Source organism: Pseudophryne corroboree, chromosome 5 (genome assembly GCF_028390025.1).
Source record: "Pseudophryne corroboree isolate aPseCor3 chromosome 5, aPseCor3.hap2, whole genome shotgun sequence".
In the NCBI taxonomy this organism is placed as follows: Eukaryota; Metazoa; Chordata; class Amphibia; order Anura; family Myobatrachidae; genus Pseudophryne; species Pseudophryne corroboree.
In genome coordinates, this window is record NC_086448.1 from 562,535,001 (window position 1) to 562,556,690 (window position 21,690).

General features: G+C 44.8%; 1 protein-coding gene across 3 annotated transcripts in view; it reads left to right on the forward strand.

Annotated features, from left to right (window-relative positions):
* The window catches only part of CARMIL1 (capping protein regulator and myosin 1 linker 1), a 581,945-nt gene that overhangs the window by 170,212 nt on the left and 390,043 nt on the right, over positions 1-21,690 (forward strand). The window contains exon 1 of one of the 3 annotated variants that reach the window (XM_063923284.1): positions 17,498-17,693. The exons of the other annotated variants lie outside the window; for them this stretch is intronic. The gene's annotated coding sequence lies outside the window, so the exon portion shown is untranslated. Of the gene's footprint in view, positions 1-17,497; positions 17,694-21,690 lie in introns of those variants that run through there. 3 annotated transcript variants of the gene reach the window in all.

Below are 21,690 nucleotides of genomic sequence, written 5' to 3' on the forward strand. Positions count from 1 at the left end.
ACTGGTCAGCAAAACTCTGCACTGTACTCCTCCTATATAATACTGCTGGTCCCCAGTCCCCACAATAAAGCAGTGTAAGCACAGATATATGCAGCACACTGAGCACAGATATGGAGCGTTTTTCAGGCAGACAACGTATAATACTGGTGGTCACTGGTCAGCAAAACTCTGCACTGTACTCCACCTATAATACTGCTGGTCCCCAGAATAAAGATATGCAGCCCCCTGAAACAAAGTGAGAGGACGCCAGCCACGTCCTCTCACTATCATTTCCAATGCACGAGAGAAAAATGGCGGCGACGCGCGGCTCCTTATATAGAATCCGAATCTCGCGAGATTCCGACAGCGGGATGATGACGTTCGGGCGCGCTCGGGTTAACCGAGCCATACGGGAGAATCCGAGTATGCCTCGGACCCGTGTAAAATGGGTGAAGTTCGGTGGGGTTTGGTTTCCGAGGAACCGAACCCGCTCATCTCTAGCGATTACAAACATTACAGTAATTACTCATACCACGCGTTAATACGCAGGACCGCGGGAGCGACCATACGCAAATTGCGAATATGCGCATGCACGCCAGAACAAGTACGCGCACGGAGGCCATCTGTGTGTAGTTTGTACATGACGTGTGTACTGCAATATTTTTCGACTTCGACAGCAAGAACCCATGCCGAGAATATACTAACTGAAGGAATATTCATACATGCGGTTGTTTATACATATAAAGGTACAGGCATAATTGGTCTTTGTGGTGTGCCTTTTGGAACAACAGTATTACACTATGCAGTATTCTTTGTTTCTCTATCGTCCTAAGTGGATGCTGGGGTTCCTGAAAGGACCATGGGGAATAGCGGCTCCGCAGGAGACAGGGCACAAAAAAGTAAAGCTTTACTAGGTCAGGTGGTGTGCACTGGCTCCTCCCCCTATGACCCTCCTCCAGACTCCAGTTAGATTTTGTGCCCGAACGAGAAGGGTGCAATCTAGGTGGCTCTCCTAAAGAGCTGCTTAGAGAAAGTTTAGTTTAGGTTTTTTTTTTCTTTACAGTGAGTCCTGCTGGCAACAGGATCACTGCAACGTGGGACTTAGGGGGAAAGTAGTAAACTCACCTGCATGCAGAGTGGATTTGCTGCTTGGCTACTGGACACCATTAGCTCCAGAGGGATCGAACACAGGCCCAGCCGTGGAGTCCGGTCCCGGAGCCGCGCCGCCGACCCCCTTGCAGATGCTGAAGCGTGAAGAGGTCCGGAAACCGGCGGCTGAAGACTCCTCAGTCTTCATAAGGTAGCGCACAGCACTGCAGCTGTGCGCCATTTTCCTCTCAGCACACTTCACTGGGCAGTCACTGAGGGTGCAGAGCGCTGGGGGGGGGCGCTCTGAGAGGCAAATATAAACCTTATACAAGGCTAAAAATACCTCACATATAGCCCATAGGGGCTATATGGAGATATTTAACCCCTGCCTGACTGGAAAAATAGCGGGAGAAGAACCCGCCGAAAAAGGGGCGGGGCCTATCTCCTCAGCACACGGCGCCATTTTCTGTCACAGCTCCGCTGGTCAGAACGGCTCCCAGGTCTCTCCCCTGCACTGCACTACAGAAACAGGGTAAAACAGAGAGGGGGGGCACATTAATGGCTATATATATATATATTAAAGCAGCTATAAGGGAGCACTTAATATAAGGATATCCCTTGTATATATAGCGCTTTGTGGTGTGTGCTGGCAGACTCTCCCTCTGTCTCCCCAAAAGGGCTAGTGGGTCCTGTCTTCATTAGAGCATTCCCTGTGAGTTTGCGGTGTGTGTCGGTACGTGGTGTCGACATGTATGAGGACGATATTGGTGTGGAGGCGGAGCAATTGCCAAATATGCAGATGTCACCCCCCAGGGGGTCGACACCAGAATGGATGCCTTTATTTGTGGAATTACGTGATGGTTTATCTTCCCTTAAACAGTCAGTTGAGGACATGAGGCGGCCGGACAATCAATTAATGCCTGTCCAGGCGCCTCAAACACCGTCAGGGGCTGTAAAACGCCCTTTGCCTCAGTCGGTCGACACAGACCCAGACACGGGCACTGATTCCAGTGACGACGGTAGAAATTCAAACGTATTTTCCAGTAGGGCCACACGTTATATGATTTTGGCAATGAAGGAGACGTTACATTTAGCTGATACTACAGATACCGTAAAACAGGGTATTATGTATGGTGTGAAAAAACTACAAACAGTTTTTCCTGAATCAGAAGAATTAAATGACGTGTGTGATGAAGCGTGGGTTGCTCCTGATAAAAAGTTGATAATTTCAAAAAAGTTATTGGCATTATACCCTTTCCCGCCAGAGGTTAGGGCGCGCTGGGAAACACCCCCTAAGGTGGACAAGGCGCTCACACGCTTATCCAAACAAGTGGCGTTACCCTCTCCTGAGACGGCCGCACTTAAGGATCCATCAGATAGAAAGATGGAAGTTATTCAAAAGAATATATACACACATGCAGGTGTTATACTACGACCAGCTATAGCAACTGCCTGGATGTGCAGTGCTGGAGTAGTTTGGTCAGAATCCCTGATTGAAAATATTGATACCCTAGATAGGGACAATGTTTTACTGTCGTTAGAACAAATAAAGGATGCATTTATCTATATGCGTGATGCACAGAGGGATATTTGCACACTGGCATCTCGGGTGAGTGCTATGTCCATTTCAGCCAGAAGAGCCTTATGGACACGACAGTGGACAGGCGATGCGGATTCAAAACGTCACATGGAGGTTTTGCCGTATAAAGGGGAGGAGTTATTTGGAGTTGGTCTATCAGACTTGGTGGCCACGGCTACTGCCGGGAAATCCACTTTTTTACCTCAAGTCACTCCCCAACAGAGAAAGGCACCGACCTTTCAACCGCAGCCTTTTCGCTCCTACAAAAATAAGAGAGCAAAGGGCTTGTCGTACCTGCCACGAGGCAGAGGAAGAGGGAAGAGACACCAACAGGCAGCTCCTTCCCAGGAACAGAAGCCCTCCCCGGCTCCTGCAAAAACCTCAGCATGACGCTGGGGCCTCTCAAGCGGACTCGGGGACAGTGGGGGGCCGTCTCAAAAATTACAGCGCGCAGTGGGCTCACTCGCAGGTAGACCCCTGGATCCTGCAGATAATATCTCAGGGGTACAGGTTGGAATTAGAGACGGATCCTCCTCATCGTTTCCTGAAGTCTGCCTTACCAACCGTCTCTTCCGAAAGGGAGAGGGTGTTGGAAGCCATTCACAAGCTGTACGCTCAGCAGGTGATAGTCAAAGTACCCCTATTACAACAAGGAAAGGGGTATTATTCCACTCTATTTGTGGTACCGAAGCCGGATGGCTCGGTAAGGCCTATTCTAAATCTGAAGTCCTTGAACCTCTACATAAAAAAGTTCAAGTTCAAGATGGAGTCACTCAGAGCAGTGATAGCGAACCTGGAAGAAGGGGACTTTATGGTATCCTTGGACATCAAGGATGCGTATCTACACGTTCCGATTTACCCCGCACACCAGGGGTACCTCAGGTTCATTGTTCAAAACTGTCACTATCAGTTTCAGACGCTGCCGTTCGGATTGTCCACGGCGCCTCGGGTCTTTACCAAGGTAATGGCCGAGATGATGATTCTTCTTCGAAGAAAAGGCGTATTAGTTATCCCATACTTGGACGATCTCCTAATAAGGGCAAGGTCCAGAGAACAGCTGGAGACAGCTTTAGCACTATCTCAAGAGGTGCTAAGACAACACGGGTGGATTCTGAATATTCCAAAATCCCATTTAATCCCGACAACTCGTCTGCTGTTCCTAGGAATGATTCTGGACACGGTTCAGAAAAAGGTTTTCCTTCCAGAGGAAAAAGCCAAGGAGTTATCCGATCTGGTCAGGAACCTCCTAAAACCAGGAAAAGTGTCAGTACATCAATGCACAAGAGTCCTGGGAAAAATGGTGGCTTCTTACGAAGCAATTCCATTCGGCAGATTCCATGCAAGAATATTCCAAAGGGATCTGTTGGACAAATGGTCAGGGTCGCATCTGCAGATGCACCTGCGAATAACCCTGTCACCAAAGACAAGGGTGTCACTTCTGTGGTGGTTGCAGAAGGCTCACCTATTAGAAGGCCGCAGATTCGGCATTCAGGATTGGATCCTGGTGACCACGGACGCCAGCCTGAGAGGCTGGGGAGCAGTCACACAAGGAAGAAACTTCCAGGGAGTATGGACGAGTCTGGAAAAGTCTCTTCACATAAACATTCTGGAACTAAGAGCAATCTACAATGCTCTAAGCCAGGCGGAACTTCTCCTGCAAGGAAAGCCGGTGTTGATTCAGTCGGACAACATCACGGCGGTCGCCCATGTAAACAGGCAGGGCGGCACAAGAAGCAGGAGTGCAATGGCAGAAGCTGCCAAGATTCTTCGCTGGGCGGAGAATCACGTGATAGCACTGTCAGCAGTGTTCATCCCGGGCGTGGACAACTGGGAAGCAGACTTCCTCAGCAGACACGATCTTCATCCGGGAGAGTGGGGTCTACATCCAGAAGTCTTCAACATGTTAATAGACCGTTGGGAAAGACCAATTGTAGACATGATGGCGTCTCGCCTCAACAAGAAACTGGACAAATATTGCGCCAGGTCAAGAGATCCACAGGCAATAGCTGTGGACGCACTGGTAACTCCTTGGGTGTACCAGTCAGTGTATGTGTTTCCTCCTCTGCCGCTCATACCAAAGGTATTGAAGATCATACGGCAAAGAAGAGTAAGAACAATACTAGTGGTTCCGGATTGGCCGAGAAGGACTTGGTATCCGGAACTTCAAGAGATGCTCACGGACGAACCGTGGCCTCTACCTCTGAGAAGGGACCTGCTACAGCAGGGTCCCTGTCTTTTTCAAGACTTACCGCGGCTGCGTTTGACGGCATGGCGGTTGAACGCCAGATCCTAAAAGGGAAAGGCATTCCAGAAGAAGTCATTCCTACCTTGATTAAGGCACGGAAGGAAGTCACCGTGAAACATTATCACCGCATTTGGCGAAAATATGTAGCGTGGTGCGAGGATCGGAGGGTTCCGACGGAGGAATTCCAACTGGGTCGTTTCCTACATTTCCTGCAATCAGGATTATCTATGGGTCTCAAATTGGGATCCATTAAGGTTCAAATTTCGGCCCTGTCAATATTCTTCCAAAAAGAATTGGCCTCTGTCCCTGAGGTCCAGACTTTTGTCAAGGGAGTACTGCATATACAGCCTCCTGTGGTGCCTCCGGTGGCACCGTGGGATCTAAATGTAGTTTTAGATTTCCTCAAATCCCATTGGTTTGAACCATTGAAAAAGGTGGATTTGAAATATCTCACATTGAAAGTGACTATGTTACTAGCCCTGGCCTCTGCCAGGAGAGTATCTGAATTGGCGGCTTTATCTTATAAAAGTCCTTATCTAATCTTCCATTCGGATAGGGCAGAACTGCGGACTCGTCCGCATTTTCTCCCTAAAGTGGTATCAGCATTTCATCTGAACCAACCTATTGTGGTGCCTGCGGCCACTAGCGACTTGGAGGACTCCAAGTTGTTGGACGTTGTCAGAGCCTTAAAAATATACATTGCAAGGACGGCTGGAGTCAGAAAATCTGACTCGCTGTTTATATTGTATGCACCCAACAAGTTGGGCGCACCTGCTTCTAAGCAGTCGATTGCTCGTTGGATTTGTAACACAATTCAACTTGCACATTCTGTGGCAGGCCTGCCACAGCCTAAAACTGTAAAAGCCCACTCCACAAGGAAGGTGGGCTCATCTTGGGCGGCTGCCCGAGGGGTCTCGGCATTACAACTCTGCCGAGCAGCTACGTGGTCGGGGGAGAACACGTTTGTAAAATTTTACAAATTTGATACCCTGGCAAAGGAGGACCTGGAGTTCTCTCATTCGGTGCTGCAGAGTCATCCGCACTCTCCCGCCCGTTTGGGAGCTTTGGTATAATCCCCATGGTCCTTTCAGGAACCCCAGCATCCACTTAGGACGATAGAGAAAATAAGAATTTACTTACCGATAATTCTATTTCTCGGAGTCCGTAGTGGATGCTGGGCGCCCATCCCAAGTGCGGATTATCTGCAATACTTGTACATAGTTATTGTTAACTAATTCGGGTTATTGTTAAGGAGCCATCTTTAAGAGGCCCTTTCTGTTGTCATACTGTGAACTGGGTTTAGATCACAAGTTGTACGGTGTGATTGGTGTGGCTGGTATGAGTCTTACCCGGGATTCAAAATGCCTCCCTTATTGTGTATGCTCGTCCGGGCACAGTACCTAACTGGAGTCTGGAGGAGGGTCATAGGGGGAGGAGCCAGTGCACACCACCTGACCTAGTAAAGCTTTACTTTTTTGTGCCCTGTCTCCTGCGGAGCCGCTATTCCCCATGGTCCTTTCAGGAACCCCAGCATCCACTACGGACTCCGAGAAATAGAATTATCGGTAAGTAAATTCTTATTTTTGAGACCCAGAATCATTGCTGGGATTATCATCATATAAGAGAACTACACCATAATAAGGCCCCATTTTGTTATACGCAAGATTACAATCGTTTTAAGGTACACAGATAAGCACTTTCTCTACTGCCCATTTTATCGCGACTGTATTACACTATTTCTATGTTTTTGTCTCTTTTTGAGAGTGGATACATGTCTAGGGAGCTGCTTCATCAATGATCTGACTACAGACTTATGAAATTAGGAGAATCGGGTACGAGTACCATCTATATTGTACATGTGTGTTGTCATTGTACCCAAAGTTAATACACTATTAGACGCTTGTTCCCTCCCCCACTGTCTTCATACATGCTATATATATATATATATAACCAGTTCCATGCTCCGGCACTGGGCATTGCCCCGACAATGGGGCTGGCTTGCTCAGGTGCCCTCCTCCAGGTATGAAAACCAGATAGATACCAACAAGGACAAATGAGGCGGCACTCAGAGTCTTCAAACAAACTTAGAAATTGTAATGGTGCATATCAACGTTTCGGGGTCTCCCCCTTCATCAGGATTGAATCCTGATGAAGGGGGAGACCCCGAAACGTTGATATGCACCATTACAATTTCTAAGTTTGTTTGAAGACTCTGAGTGCCGCCTCATTTGTCCTTGTTGGTATATATATATATATATCTATATATATATAAAATGTATGTGTGTATATATATATATATATATATATAAAGTATGTTCAGTATAATATAGGGGCATATGCATCAGGAGTAAATCATCTGGATATTTAGGGGTGCTACAGTTCGTAATTCTCTCGCATCGGCATCTGGTAATCGGTCTGTAGGTGTATGGCCCACATTACACTCATTATGCCCACATACGGAGGAACAACATTGATATAAACCTCTTAGATATTGTGGAATTATTCCTACTATGCACAGTTTATCACTGAACTAAAAAGGTAGTATGTGTTTTTTGCAGCTTGTGTTAGATCTAACAACTGCAGAAAGCCTGTGATATAGGGCTCTACAGTACATTAAACCTGTTGCTAAATCACATCTGCAACAAACTTAATGTGGGGGATGGGATCTGTAATATCCCCTTCCATTCACTTTGATTAAGAGACTATGGGGTATATGCATTTGCGGTCGAATTCCCGAAAATGTCGAAAAACGGGGCATTTTCGACACACAAAAAAAATCGACAATGCAATACAGTACTTTTCGACAAAAAAAAAATGACTTTTCAGATTCTACTTTTTGCAATTCGACATTTTGAAAATTCGACATGTCTGCAGTGGTAAAAATGCGGCAATTCGACAAAAGTATATTCAATTGAAGAATATCGATTCGACTTTAGTGCTTTTTGACAGTAATATCGTCAATTTCCTTCCGCCTCACTTTGCTGGCGGAATCTAATAAAAAAAATTTAAAACATGTTTTTTTTTTGTGTTCTTTTTTTATTGCTAATAGCATATCTATTTATATTAGAAGGGATTATGTACTTGGTTTGTCTATTAGAGGGACACAAGTATTATTTATATATTTTTTTAAAAGAATATATATATTTTTTTTTAACTGACTAAAATAGAGAGAGCATGGTTTTTAGTGGGAAGGGGTGGGAGTGGGTTAAAATCAAGAGAAAAAATATATGCGTGGGGTCCCCCTTCCTAAGCATAACCAGCCTCGGGCTCTTCGAGCCGGTCCTTGGTGTAAAAATACGGGGGGAAAACGGACAGGGGATCCCCCTGTATTTTTAGAACCAGCACCGGGCTCTGCGTCCGGTCCTGGTACAAAAAATACGGGGGACTGACCGCGGGTGACCTCACCGCTGACCGCAAAGTACCCACCATTGAATATAATGGAGGGGCTGTGCGATGCGCTGTCTGCCAGCTCAGACGCGCATAGGCAATCAGGAGAGTGCCACGACGTGGCGCTCCCTGATTGCCTGAAGGGACCCTCAGTGACGGGAGTCACGGGGGTCACAGCATTCGGAAATTCGGGGAAAGGGGTCCCATGTGTAAACATGGGACCCCTTTCAGTCCGTGTGGTTCGGGTATGCGTTTTTTTTGTTTTTTTGCCAAGTACGAGGATTACAAATAATAACAGGACACTGGATTGAGGTGAGTATCATTTTATTTTCAGGTACCCCGGATTCTACTTGAACAAGTGGACAGAGGACGGTGTGTGAACATAGGTAAGTATGTGTGTGTCTGCATGTGTGTAATAAAGTTGTACTTGTCAAGGTGTGCTGTCCTGTTTTTATTTGGGTATTTTTTTTGCATAAGAACTACAGGTACCAGCGGGCCCGTTTCCCCCCGGCATGCTGGTACTTGTGGTTCTCCAAGTACCAGCTTGCGGGGAGGCTTGCTGGGACTTGTAGTTCTTCTGCAAAAACAATATTCTTTCATTTTACTCAAGGCTATCAGCCCCCCATCCGCAGCCCTTGGATGGGGGGGACAGCCTCGGGCTTCACCCCTGGCCCTTGGGTGGCTGGAGGGGGGGACCCCTTGATTTAAGGGGTCCCCACTCCTCCAGGGTACCCCGGCCAGGGGTGACTAGTTGGGGTTTTAATGCCACGGCCGCAGGGACCGGTATAAAAGTGTCCCCAGGCTGTGGCATTATCTCCCCAGCTAGTGGAGCCCGGTGCTGGTACAAAAAATACGGGGGACCCCTATGCTTTTTGTCCCCCGTATTTTTTGCACCAGGACCGGATGCAGAGCCCGGTGCTGGTTATAAAAATACGGGGGATCCCCTGTCCGTTTTCCCCCCGTATTTTTACAACCAGGACCGGCTCGAAGAGCCCGAGGCTGGTTATGCTGTGGAGGGGGGACCGCACGCAATTTTTTTCTGTGTTTTGTAACCATTTTTGCGCCGTCGGAAAAGTCGAATCCAGGACGCACACTATCCGTCAATTTGTCCGTTTTTCGACAGCGGGACTGTCAAATCCGTTTTTTATTGAATATGTCGAATTCCGGCACCCGTCGGCCGGAATTCGACGGTCGAATTGTGTCGAATTTTAAAACTGGCAAAAAAAAGCCACAATTCGCTCGGAATTGCATATACCCCAATAAACCTTGTTCAATTGAAATAAAATGGCTACCCATGGAACATTGGTGCCATGACAATTAGCTCAAGTACATATTAGAATTTCTAACAAGCCATTTGGCTGAATATTGATTACTTAATATATCAGTAGAGCTGCTTTAATATTTACACAGTAGGATATATAAGAGAGTACAGTCAGTGGGATGTTTTTATTAGAATTCCTAAACAATGTGGGCCATACATCTGTGCCACTATTATCCCTGTTCTGACAATCCGATTCGACGATCAACGAAATTTGATGTTCAGAGACACATTAGGCAATCTGGGAAATTCAACATGTTAAAATCCGTAATCACCGATTCCGATCATTTAATGGTTTGAATCAGGAAAACCAAGTTTGTCCAACATGTTGGATTTCGCAAATACCCGACCCTGACGTTGGCAGAACAGGCTCCTTAAGTTTCTATAACCAACAAAGAAATTGGAGGTATAATATTTCCGGCCTAATAGCGAGGCAATAAACCTCATTTTGCTGAAATACAAACATTTATAGTAACATTTGTGCTGTCAAGGTGAGATCAAGTACATCACTAAATTGTAGCACACCCACAAATTTGGGTAACAATAGTTGTCCTATTTGAATTTATGGTGCAACCATGTGTAAAGAATGATATTCAAGAGACATTAACCGGTAGAGTATACATTAACAGGTCCCTCTGTATACAGAACTAAATTACGTCACTTTCATTTTTGAAACACGTAAAAGAACCAAAGTACTAACTGATGATTATGCAAAATTAGTATAGAATTGCCAAAATATTGTTATCTCAAATAGATAAATAAAGCTGGAACACAATCATCACGCTACTTTACAAATTATAATACGGTGTGTTTGCCTAATTAAGATCATTATACTAAGCCCTAGCCTATCTGATTGCCCACAACAAATGATTGACTCGAGATAAGTAATATATTACTGAATAATTTGAGTCCACACTAGAGAGGGATTTTGCGTTGAGCACAGGAATCCTTTCTTCCTTTATCTGTCTTGTTTTTATATGCTGGATTTGAAATGTAAACTACCAATGTGGTTGTTTTTTAAATCTAATCAATAAAAGTTACTTTTTACTTATAAATTAACTAGGCTACTGTGCCCTCAACTAAATTACCTTTTGCTTTCTTGATACTAGGGGAGATCAAGCAAATAGACTATTGCAATAATCGATTCACGGGATAATGAGGGCATGAATTAAGGTTTTTGCATGTTCTTGTTTGATATTTGTTCATATTCTGGATGCCTTTCTTAGAAGTATATTATATGATTTGGATACTGATTGAATCTGGGAAGCAAAGGACAGTTCAGAGTCAAGGTCACACGTAGGCAGCAGGCTTGATGGGTATGTTTTATTGCTCTGTTGACAGAAACAAATTGAGTTTGAGATGGCATCCAAGATGAAATGGCAAAAAGAAATAATGCGGTGAGAGATTTAGAGAAGATAGGTTTATTTGGGTTCATCTGCATACAGTTGCAAGAAAACGTATGTGAACCCATTGGAATTTCCTGGATTTGTGCATAAATTGGTCATAAAATGTGTTCTGATCTTCATGCAAGTCACAACAATAGACAAACAGTCTGCGGAAACTAATACCACACAAACAATTATATGTTCTCATGTTTTTATTGAACACACCATGTAAACATTCACAGTGCAGGGTGGACAAAGTATGTGAAGCCCTAGGCTAATGACTTCTCTAAGAGCTAATTTGAGTCAGGAGTAAGCCAACCTGGAGTCCAATCAATGAGATGAGATTGGAGGTGTTGGTTAAAGCTGCCCTGCCCTGTAAAAAACACAACCAGTTTTGAGTTTGCAATTCTCAAGAAGCATTGCCTGATGTGAACCATGCCTCTCAGAAAAGAGCTCTCAGAAGACCTACGATGAAGAATTGTTGCCTTGCATAAAGCTGGAAAGGGTTACAAAAGTATCTCTAAAAGTCTTGATGTTCATCAGTCCACGGTAAAAAAATTGTCTCTAAATGGAGAAAGTTCAGCACTGTTGCTACTCCCTAGGAGTGGGCATCCTGTAAAGATGACTGCAAGAGCACAGTGCAGAATGCTCAATGAGGTGAAGAAGAATCCTAGAGTGTCAGCTAAAGACTTACAGAAATCTCTGGCACATGCTAACATCTCTGTTGACGAATCTACCATACGTAAAACACTGAACAAGAATGGAGTTTATAGGAGGATACGACTGAGGAAGCCACTGCTGTCCCCCAAAAAAAAACATTACTGCATGTTTGAAGTTTGCAAAAGAGCACCTGAATGTTCCACAGCACTACTGGCAAAATATTCTTTGGACTGATGAAACCAAAGTTGAGTTGTTTGGAAGGAACACACAACACTATGTGTGAAGAAAAAAAGGCACAGCACACCAACATCAAAACCTCATCCCAACTGTGAAGTATGGTGGAGGGGGCATCATGGTTCGGGGCTGCTTTGCTGCCTCAGGGCCTGGACAGATTGCTATCATCGATGGAAAAATGAATTCCCAAGTTTATCAAGACATTTTGCAGGAGATCTTAAGGCCATCTGTCCACCATTTGAAGCTCAACAGAAGATGGGCAATGCAATAGGACAACGACCCAAAGCACAGAAGTAGATCAACAACAGAATGGCTTCAACAGAAGAAAATACGCCTTCTGGAGTGGCCCAGTCAGAGTCCTGACCTCAACCTGATTGAGATGCTGTGGCATGACCTCAAGAGAGGGATTCACACCAGACAACCCAAGAATATTGCTGAACTGAAACAGTTTTGTAAAGAGGAATGGTTCAAAATTCCCCCTGACCGTTGTGCAGGTCTGATATTCAACTATAGGAAACGTTTGGTTAAGGTTATTGCTGCCAAAGGAGGGTCAACCAGTTATTAAATCCAAGGGTTCATATACTTTGTACACCCTGCACTGTGAATGTTTACACGTGTGTTCAATAAATACATGAGAACATATAATTGTTTGTGTGGTATTAGTTTCAGCAGACTGTTTGTCTATTGTTGTGACTTAGATGAAGATCAGAACACATTTTATGACCAATTTATGCACAAATACTGGAAATTCCAAAGGGTTCACATACTTTTTCTTGCAACTGTATATAGTTTTCCAAATAACATGATATACATAGAGAAAAGCAGAGGACCTAGGATTGATCCTTGTAGTATTCACTCTGATAAAAAAAAAAGTGGAGAGGAATTGTAACCAGAAAAACAAGCACTGTAATAGATTTGATACGATGAGAACCAGGAATAGCACAGTGTCCTGAAGAACTAGGTATTATAGCGTTTATATGAGAAGAGAGTGGTCCACAGTGTCAAATGCAGCTGAGAGATCCTGGAGAATTAGAAGTGAGTAATGACCTTTATACTTCAGTGATCAAATCTTTGACCAACTTAGTACAGTCTCTGTGTAGTGCTGGGAGAGCCAGACTGAAGTGGGTATAGGCAGCACCCATCCCCCAGTATTGTAGAGCGGCGATGCTTTTGTACTTGTGGAGTAACTTCCGGCCAGCGCAGCACCTGCGGCTGGCTGGGAGTTGATCGTCCCTACCCCTGGTCGCAGCGGCTGCGTGTGACGTCACGCAGCCGCTGCGGCCCGCCCCCGCATGGTCCGGCCACGCCTGCGTTGGCTGGATCGCGCCCCCATAACGGCGGCCAAACGCCGCCGTGCCGCCCCCTCCCGCCCAGCGACCGCCTCTGCCTGTCAATCAGTTCCGACCCGATCGCTGCGCTGCGATAAACTGCAGCAAGCGATCGGGTTGGAATGACCATCAATACCCCATAATGACAACATGAAAAAAGTGTTTTTGAGATTTTTGCTAATTTATTAAAAATAAAAAAACTAAGAAACGTTTCAGGGCGGTGGTGCCACTTTGTCAAGGTGATACAAAAGTGAAAACATAACACACATACCTTAAATAAGAAGATCCGCCATCGGGAAGTGTCACGGAGTCCGGGGGTGGGAACAGCTTCTGTCCCTGCTCCGGTTGCTTGAGTCATGCCGCAGGCACCGCCGTTAGTCTTAGCAACCAGACGACCCTGGCAACCAGACGCCAGGTGGCGAGTCTGACAAGGTGACCTGTGTGAACAGTGCCTATTAATGAGATGCGTAATATAAACAAAAAAATACATGTGAATAAACATAATTAATCAATCCAGTATACCTGAATCTATGTGTGAAAAGTGCTAAAACCCCTGCTAGATGTTTGTCATGCTATTAACTTTGTGATTTGCATGAATAAAAATAGTGATTGCTTCAAAGGCAGATATCCGCTTCATATACCAAATAAAAAAACCCTGTTTAAGTAGAAAAGCTAATAGTGCAGGCAAGTTGGCACGTGTGGGCATCTAAATGTATTGATATATACTGATAAATATAGTTATACAAGTTTAAATTTAAATGTCAAGTGGAACAATGTGAAACATGCCCAGGATTGCTGAAAAAGTGGCAGTCACAGCAGCTATGTACTATTATTACTACAAAACATAAGGCAGGGGTAATATCTACTGTCCAGGGCCACCTGAGCTCATGATACCAACAGGTCACTCACTCTCTCTCTGTGTGAGTGTGTGTGTGTGTGTGTGTGTGTTAGTGTATATACAGGTTGAGTATCCCTTATCCAAAATGCTTGGGACCAAAGGTATTTTGGATATCGGATTTTTCCGTATTTTGGAATAATTGCATACCATAATGAGATATCATGGTGATGGGACCCAAGTCTAAGCACAGAATGCATTTATGTTACATATACACCTTATACACACAGCCTGAAGGTAGTTTTAGACAATATTTTTTATAACTTTGTGCATTAAACAAAGTGTGTGTACATTCACACAATTCATTTATGTTTCACATACACCTTATACACACAGCCTGAAGGTCATTTAATACAATATTTTTAATAGCTGTGTGTATTAAACAAAGTTTGTGTACATTGTGACATCAGAAAACAAAGATTTCACTATGTCACTCTCACTCAAAAAAGTCCGTATTTCGGAATATTCCGTATTTCGGAATATTTGGATATGGGATACTCAACCTGTGTATATATATATATATATATATAGTATCTGCAAACGGATCGGCACTCACCTAGCTGGTATTACTGTGCTCCGGTGCCATCTGGACATTCATTGTTATCAACCCCTGCATTCCATACAGCGGCACTCGGAGTCTTGAAATAGATGTGTAAAAAGTGCTTTTGAATGTATCATAACATCAATTTGCATCCCAACGTTTCGGGGCATACGCCGCCCCTTTTTCAAACACTTCTTGTTTGCTCACCTTGAAAAAGGGGCGGCGTATGCCCCGAAACGTTGGGATGCAAATTGATGTTATGATACATTAAAAGCACTTTTTACACATCTATTTCAAGACTCCGAGTGCCGCTGTATGGAATGCAGGGGTTGATATATATATATATATATATATATATATATATACACAGACAGCGGCACTCACGGCTCCCCAGCAGGGAATGAACGAGACACAGTCAATGTGCGGTCAACGTTTCAATGTTATTCAAATAAACATTTTCATCAGGACATAAAACAAAGACAAATACAGCACATACCTTTTTACCTGTCCAGGGTCGCCCATGCGCGCCCGCCGTCCAGCAAACTTATGATGGGCTGAGTACCCGTTCTTTGTTAAAGTCCTGAGAGTGCCGCTCAATTCTATTTGTTTATACAGTGGATAACTCTGCAAGAGAAGGCACCAGGTATTATATTCATTTAATCAGGAGTGCCGACCACTTGGACATCTATATATATATATATATATATATATATATATATATATATATATATATATATATATATATAGATTATATATATATATATATTATATATATATACATATATAAATATATATGTATATAGATATACATTAGAGATATATATATATATATATATATATATATCTCTAATGTATCTAATATCTCATACTTGCCTACCTGACCCTCTCCATGAGGATGAGGGAGAAAATGCTCTGTTCCTGGACTTTCCTAGTGATGTATGATTGCCATCACCTGTGGTGAATCACCTTTCTTATCAATTAACTAGCTCACCACAGGTGATGGCAATCTTAAGGGCCCTACACACTGACAGCTGCCTGACGACGGATATGGCCGATGGGCGACCCGGCGGCGGGGGGGGGGGGGGGGGGCAGTGACGGGGGGAGTGAAGTTTCTTTACTTGCCCCGTCACCCAGCTCCATAGCACAGCAGGCAAATATGGACGAGATTGTCCATATTGGCCTGCATGTACAGGCAACGGGGCAGCAGCGATGAACGAGCGCGGGGCCGCGCATCGTTTATCGCTGGTGCCTCCACACTGAAAGATATGAACGGTATCTCGTTCATTAATGAACAAGATCGTTCATATCTATCACTTATGTCGCCCAGTGTGTAGGGCCCAATACATTACCAGGAAAGTCCAGGAACAGAGCATTTTTTTATAAACTATATATATATATATATATATATATATATATATATATATATATATATATATATATATAATATATATATATATGTATATATATATATATATATAATGTTAGTATTCCTTTTTTCCTGTGAATAGAGGTAAATAAAGTATAAGGAGAAAGCAAAATAATATTTGAAAACTTATATGTAACTCCATTATGTTTTTAAACTTGCTATATATATTTCAGTGAAGGTGGCTCATGGTCATTTCATGCTGCTTCTCCTATATGTTTTATTAATGCTGAAACATAAGTCCATACCATATTTTATTTTCTCAAACTCTGCCCTCAGGACCCCACACAGTTCGCATTTTCCAGATCACCCAGCAGGTGCACATGTGTATTCATTACTCACTGATACATTTTAAAAGATCCACAGGTGAAGCCGATTATTTCACTCGCAATTCTGTGAAGAGACCTGGAAAGCGTGAACTGTTCGGAGGACCAAGTTTGAGAACCTGTGTTCTAGAGCAGGCATTCCCAACCTCGGTCCTCAAGGCACACTAACAGTCCAGGTTTTAGTGATATCCATGCCTGAGCATAGGTGGCTTAATTACTACATCAGTGCTTTTGATTTCACCATCTGTGCTGAAGCCTGGATATCACTAAAACCTGGACTGCTAGACTGTGTACACATAAGAACGATGCGATGGGGCCCCAACATCGGCAAGTGCATACACACATGCCGATGTTGGCTGTGGCGGGGGGGGGGGGGGAGGAGCCCCGTAAGCAATATTGCATGTCTGATCTGCATGCAGGAGTGTGCATCGTATCCTGTATGAAGCGTACACACTACAATATCGCAACAAACCGGCCAATATCAGCCATATCGCATGCGATATCGCATAATGTGTGCACAGCCTAAGTGTGCCTTGAGGTCCGAGGTTGGGAATGCCTGTCCTAGAGATTGTGTCACACTAGTATACACTAACTGTCACGTCTGAGGATTCTTGTGGATCTGGATTTGGGGAAGATGATTCTGGTGCACTTGGATCTCTGAATAACAAACGAGCGGGACGGATGAAGGTCTTGCGCCTTTATCACTTGGAGTAGTTTAACAGGGTTCGCCAAGGACAGTTGAATAGAGATACGACTGTAGGTTAGCGGGTGGCTGAGGATACCGGAACCGTGACCCAGTACTTTAAAGGAGGAATTCCGAAGGCTGGTTACTGCGGCGTCCGGAACAGGTAGCTAGGTAGGACACGGGAACAGAGTCGGTAGTCTGCATAAGGCTATATCAGGAGGCTTCGGCAATTTGCTGTAACAAGAACCTGACGCTGCGGGAGCACAGAGAACTAGCTTCACAGATACTGTGAAAGACGTTGCACTGGCAAATTCCCTCCTCCAGGCCTTCTTGTTTTATAGCAGCTGCTCAGAGCTAATTGGCCACAGGTAAGTGATAAATTGGTGAAGTGTGGACAAGACAGGCTTTTTGCCCACATCCAAGATGGCTGCTGGAACACAGCCCAGCCTGAACACAGAAACCCTGGCTCCACAGCAGCACCACTAACCCCTGCCGGAGGGACATGCTGCCAGTCTGCAGAACCGCCAACCAGTGCCTCTGCCTGTCCTCCTAGCGCACCCTGCCTGGCACCAGCAGCCCGCACCTCCGCCAGCTGGACCTCTCCAAAGGGAGCGGACAGGTAAGAGCCGGCTCCCCTGCACAGTCTCCCGCCGTGACACTAACTGAGAGGATCCCAAACTTTGTCCTCAAGACACCCTAATGGTCCAGGTTTTAAGTATGTCCATGTTTTGCCACAGGTGACTTAATTAGTACAGTATCTCTGTCAATTTGATTTAAACATGGATATCTTTAAAACTTGAACTGTAAAGCCCCATACACACTATGTGATTTATTAAAAGATATCGCTCATTTCCCCCTTTTGAGTGATATCGTTAATATCGCCTAGATTGTACAAGGCAGGTCCTCACGGGTCGTTAACGAGGTGGTCTGTTGTCTGTTCATGCAGGTCAGTTTTGACTATGTCATTTGACGATTACATGTTCGGGGCTGGGCCGGGTGACGTCACTGACGATACTGTAGTAAGAAATGTGTACTTTGTTGTTCAGTGGCTCAAATGTACATTATAAGCTAAATCAATTATTTCCCTTAAAACAAAATACAGATTAATGGCACTTTTAAAATTGACATCAAGTGGACATATCACAGTAAACCACAGAAATTGAATCATTGGCACAAACCCCACGTTCCCCTATATTCCCAGGCAAAAGCAACCCCGTATGTATTTTAGTATTCTGCTTTTACTTACAAAGATCTCTCTAGACACCAATTAGTATTGTTGTTAGCAGGCTGATTTTTCTAAGGACAAGAGATTGAAACAAAAGCCTGACTGCATGAATAAGTAATGCCAGTTTACAATGGAGGGTTTGAAATGCAGCCTCACACATTGGTATGGGACGAGTGATTTTGTGATTTGAAACATACAGGGGCAGATGTATTAACCTGGAGAAGGCATAAGGAAGTGATAAACCAGTGATATCATGTGCAAGGTGATACACGCACCAGCCAATCAGCTCCTAACTGTTAATTTACATATTGGAGCTGATTGGCTAGTTCATTTATCACCTTGCACATATCACTGGTTTATCACTTCCTTATGCCTACTCCAGGTTAATACATCTGCCCCACAGTTTTCTATTACATAGTTTTAAAGGCCAGCAAGGTCAATAACCTAAGGCTAGGGCCACACATAGCGGCCAAGCGGATCCAGCTGAACGGGTTCAGTGACACACGGGATTTCATAGAACACAGCACGGCACACTGAAATCCCATCGTCCTGCGGTTGGATCTGACTGTGGCGGGACTGCCGCACATGTGTGGGCGCCTGCATAGTGCAGTCTCCTTCCAGCCAAGCAGGTCCCGCTTGGCCGCTATGTGTGGCCCTTCCCTAAGGAATATGACTGCATTTTTTCTTCAAGGAAATCTCATGAGCAGATTGGTAAGAAATACAGATGTTCTAAATGACAACTATCACTTATGTGGCTTTTTTATTATGAGATTTGGGGTCTATTTACTAAGCCTTGGATGGAGATAAAGTACCAGCCAATTAGTGTCTAACTGCCATGTCACAGGCTGGGTTTGAAAAATAACAGGAGCTGATTGGCTGGTAATTTATCTCTATCCATGGCTTAGTAAATAGGTCGCTTAGTTTGTCTTCTGTTAGAAAATATAAAGGCAATGGGCAAGTTGTACTCGGTTCTCAGCTTCATTAGATATATTTTACTATAGTATTTCTTTATTTTCCGATGATCTGGAACAGTCCACATAAGACACAATGCCACGTGCTTGTCATATGAAAACTATATAACAAAATAAAACAAACATTACTATCCTCACAACCAATGGTGAGGGTGGCCCTAGGCACAGCAGTAATGCCCCCCCCCCTCCCCCTCCATGCCTAATTTTATTATTTGAATTGATTGTTTATACACTCTCATTGTGATGATAGCTAATTTAATAGAAAAATAAAAAAAGCCACTGACATATTTTTTTCATTTTTAATTCATTTATGTATACATATTTAGTAAGTAGGACAGCTTACATATGTATGTGCATGTCCTACCCATTTACACTCCATTCAAGATGGCACATGGTATAGTACAGTGGAAATATTTTGCAGTTACTGGTACATTTCAGGCTAACAGTACAAACACACGCATCCAAGTGTCGTCCCCCAACAAGTGCCGCCCCTAGGCACGTGCCTAATAGAAAATTCACCACTGCTCACAACAACATTACCATGCATATTTAAACCCCATTTTTCTACATCGTTCATACAAGTGAAACCCCTTTTACATTGCACAAATGACCTGGTATCGACCCGGGTCAGTGTGCGGTGTGAAAGGGCCATGTCCGAATTCCCGGGTCGCCTGACCCGGTAATTCAACCTGGGTAATAAGAAGGGTTATTCCCGGTGTGAATACCGGGTCAGGCGCAGTGTGAATGGGCTGCCGGGTCGATGCGACCCGGTACCCATTCACAGCATAGGGAGAGGCGGCGTGGAGATGAGCTTATCTCCCAGTACCGCTTCTGCCCCTGCAGACGTCTCCGCCCCCCCCCCCCCCCCCGCCCCCGCCGCTATAGCAACCGATCCGGAAAATTGCCGGGTCGGGAAGACTGCAAGCAGCCTCCGATGCCGGATCCCACCCGGGAAAGACCCGTTTTCAATTCCCGGGTGGGATCCGGCTTTGGAGATGTGAAAGCGGTATAAGAGAGGTATTTCCTTTATTCATTGTATATGAGTGAGTGTGGTATAATAAATCTACAATGTCTAGGTAGACAGTCATAGGTCGACTACATATGGTCGACATGCATTAGGTCAACAGGTACAAGAGGTCGACAGGTACAAAACATCAACAGGGTGAAAAGGTCAACGTGACACATGGTTTTTGGGTTTTTTTTAGGCCAAATTTTGTATATTCTTATGTGATCATCATGAGTACAAACGTGTACCCTCGCGGGCTTGCTTCACTCGCCACGCATCGGGCAAGGTGGCTTCCTCCGCTTGTCACAGGTTACTATTCTCAATAGATGTCCACTTGGATAGTAAATCAAGCAATTGTTGGGAGTCAGCCTCTCCTCATCTTGGTGTCCTGCCTCTCGATGTAGGGAGTCACAAGGCCCAGCAACTCCTGGAAGGTATCGTCATCCATTTGCAGGTAGTTGCGATAATTTTCAGGGTTATTATCCCTAATCTTGGTCAGGAGCGACATGTGAGAGAGAGTCCCCCTCTTCAGCAGCCACTCCTTGCTCCAAACAGACCTCACCCTCTTCCGTTTCAGGTCCCTGTCACATTTCAGCTTCATATAGCCATAGGCTAACAGAAGTTGATACCTGTAGGAATCCATCACAGGATAGGGTATAGCACTTTGTTGAAACAAAGCAAAGCCCAGTAGCAATGTGGAACGCTCAGAAGGTATAAATAAGCCTCACTATTCACAGAGCAGCAGTGTGCACATGTCTAAAATGGCTGCTGCTATTTATATGCCTATTTGGGCCAGTCCCCCCCCTAGCACCAGGGACATGTAGTCAATGGAGGTAGTGTCTCCCCTGTCATAACGATTGAAGTAATACAAAGAAGATATTTATAACATATGTTCTGTGTCATACTTATCTATTTGCATTTTTCTAATCATATTTGCTGCAGCCAACTATGGGTGGGAGGCAGCTGAGAGCGCTGCCTCCCACTAACAATGATAAAGTGTCTGAGCGGGGGGGCGGGCAGGGGGCGGAGCCAGATTGAGGGCAGGAAAAGCCCATTGAAAACACATGCAGTAGAGGCACCAGCAGATCTGCCTCAGTGACAGGGGTGTGTCTGCATCCCACTTCAGAGCCCGCCCCTGTCAGTGAGGCAGAAATGATTGGTCAGCGGCTCCAGCACTGAGCAGTGACTGTTTCCTGCTGTCAGTGCAGAGTCCGTCTCTCTTCCTCCCTCCCTACTGTGAGAGTGGCGGTGCGGTGTAGTGCCTGCTGCCATGCAGATGTAGACTCACTACTTATCAGGCACCGCACCCTCTCACCTTCAGGTCGTGGAAACTCCGACAGACCTGGAACTCCAAATGGATCCGGACATGACGATCTAGGGGGAAGGAGATGGTTGAATGCCGTTCCTCCTAACT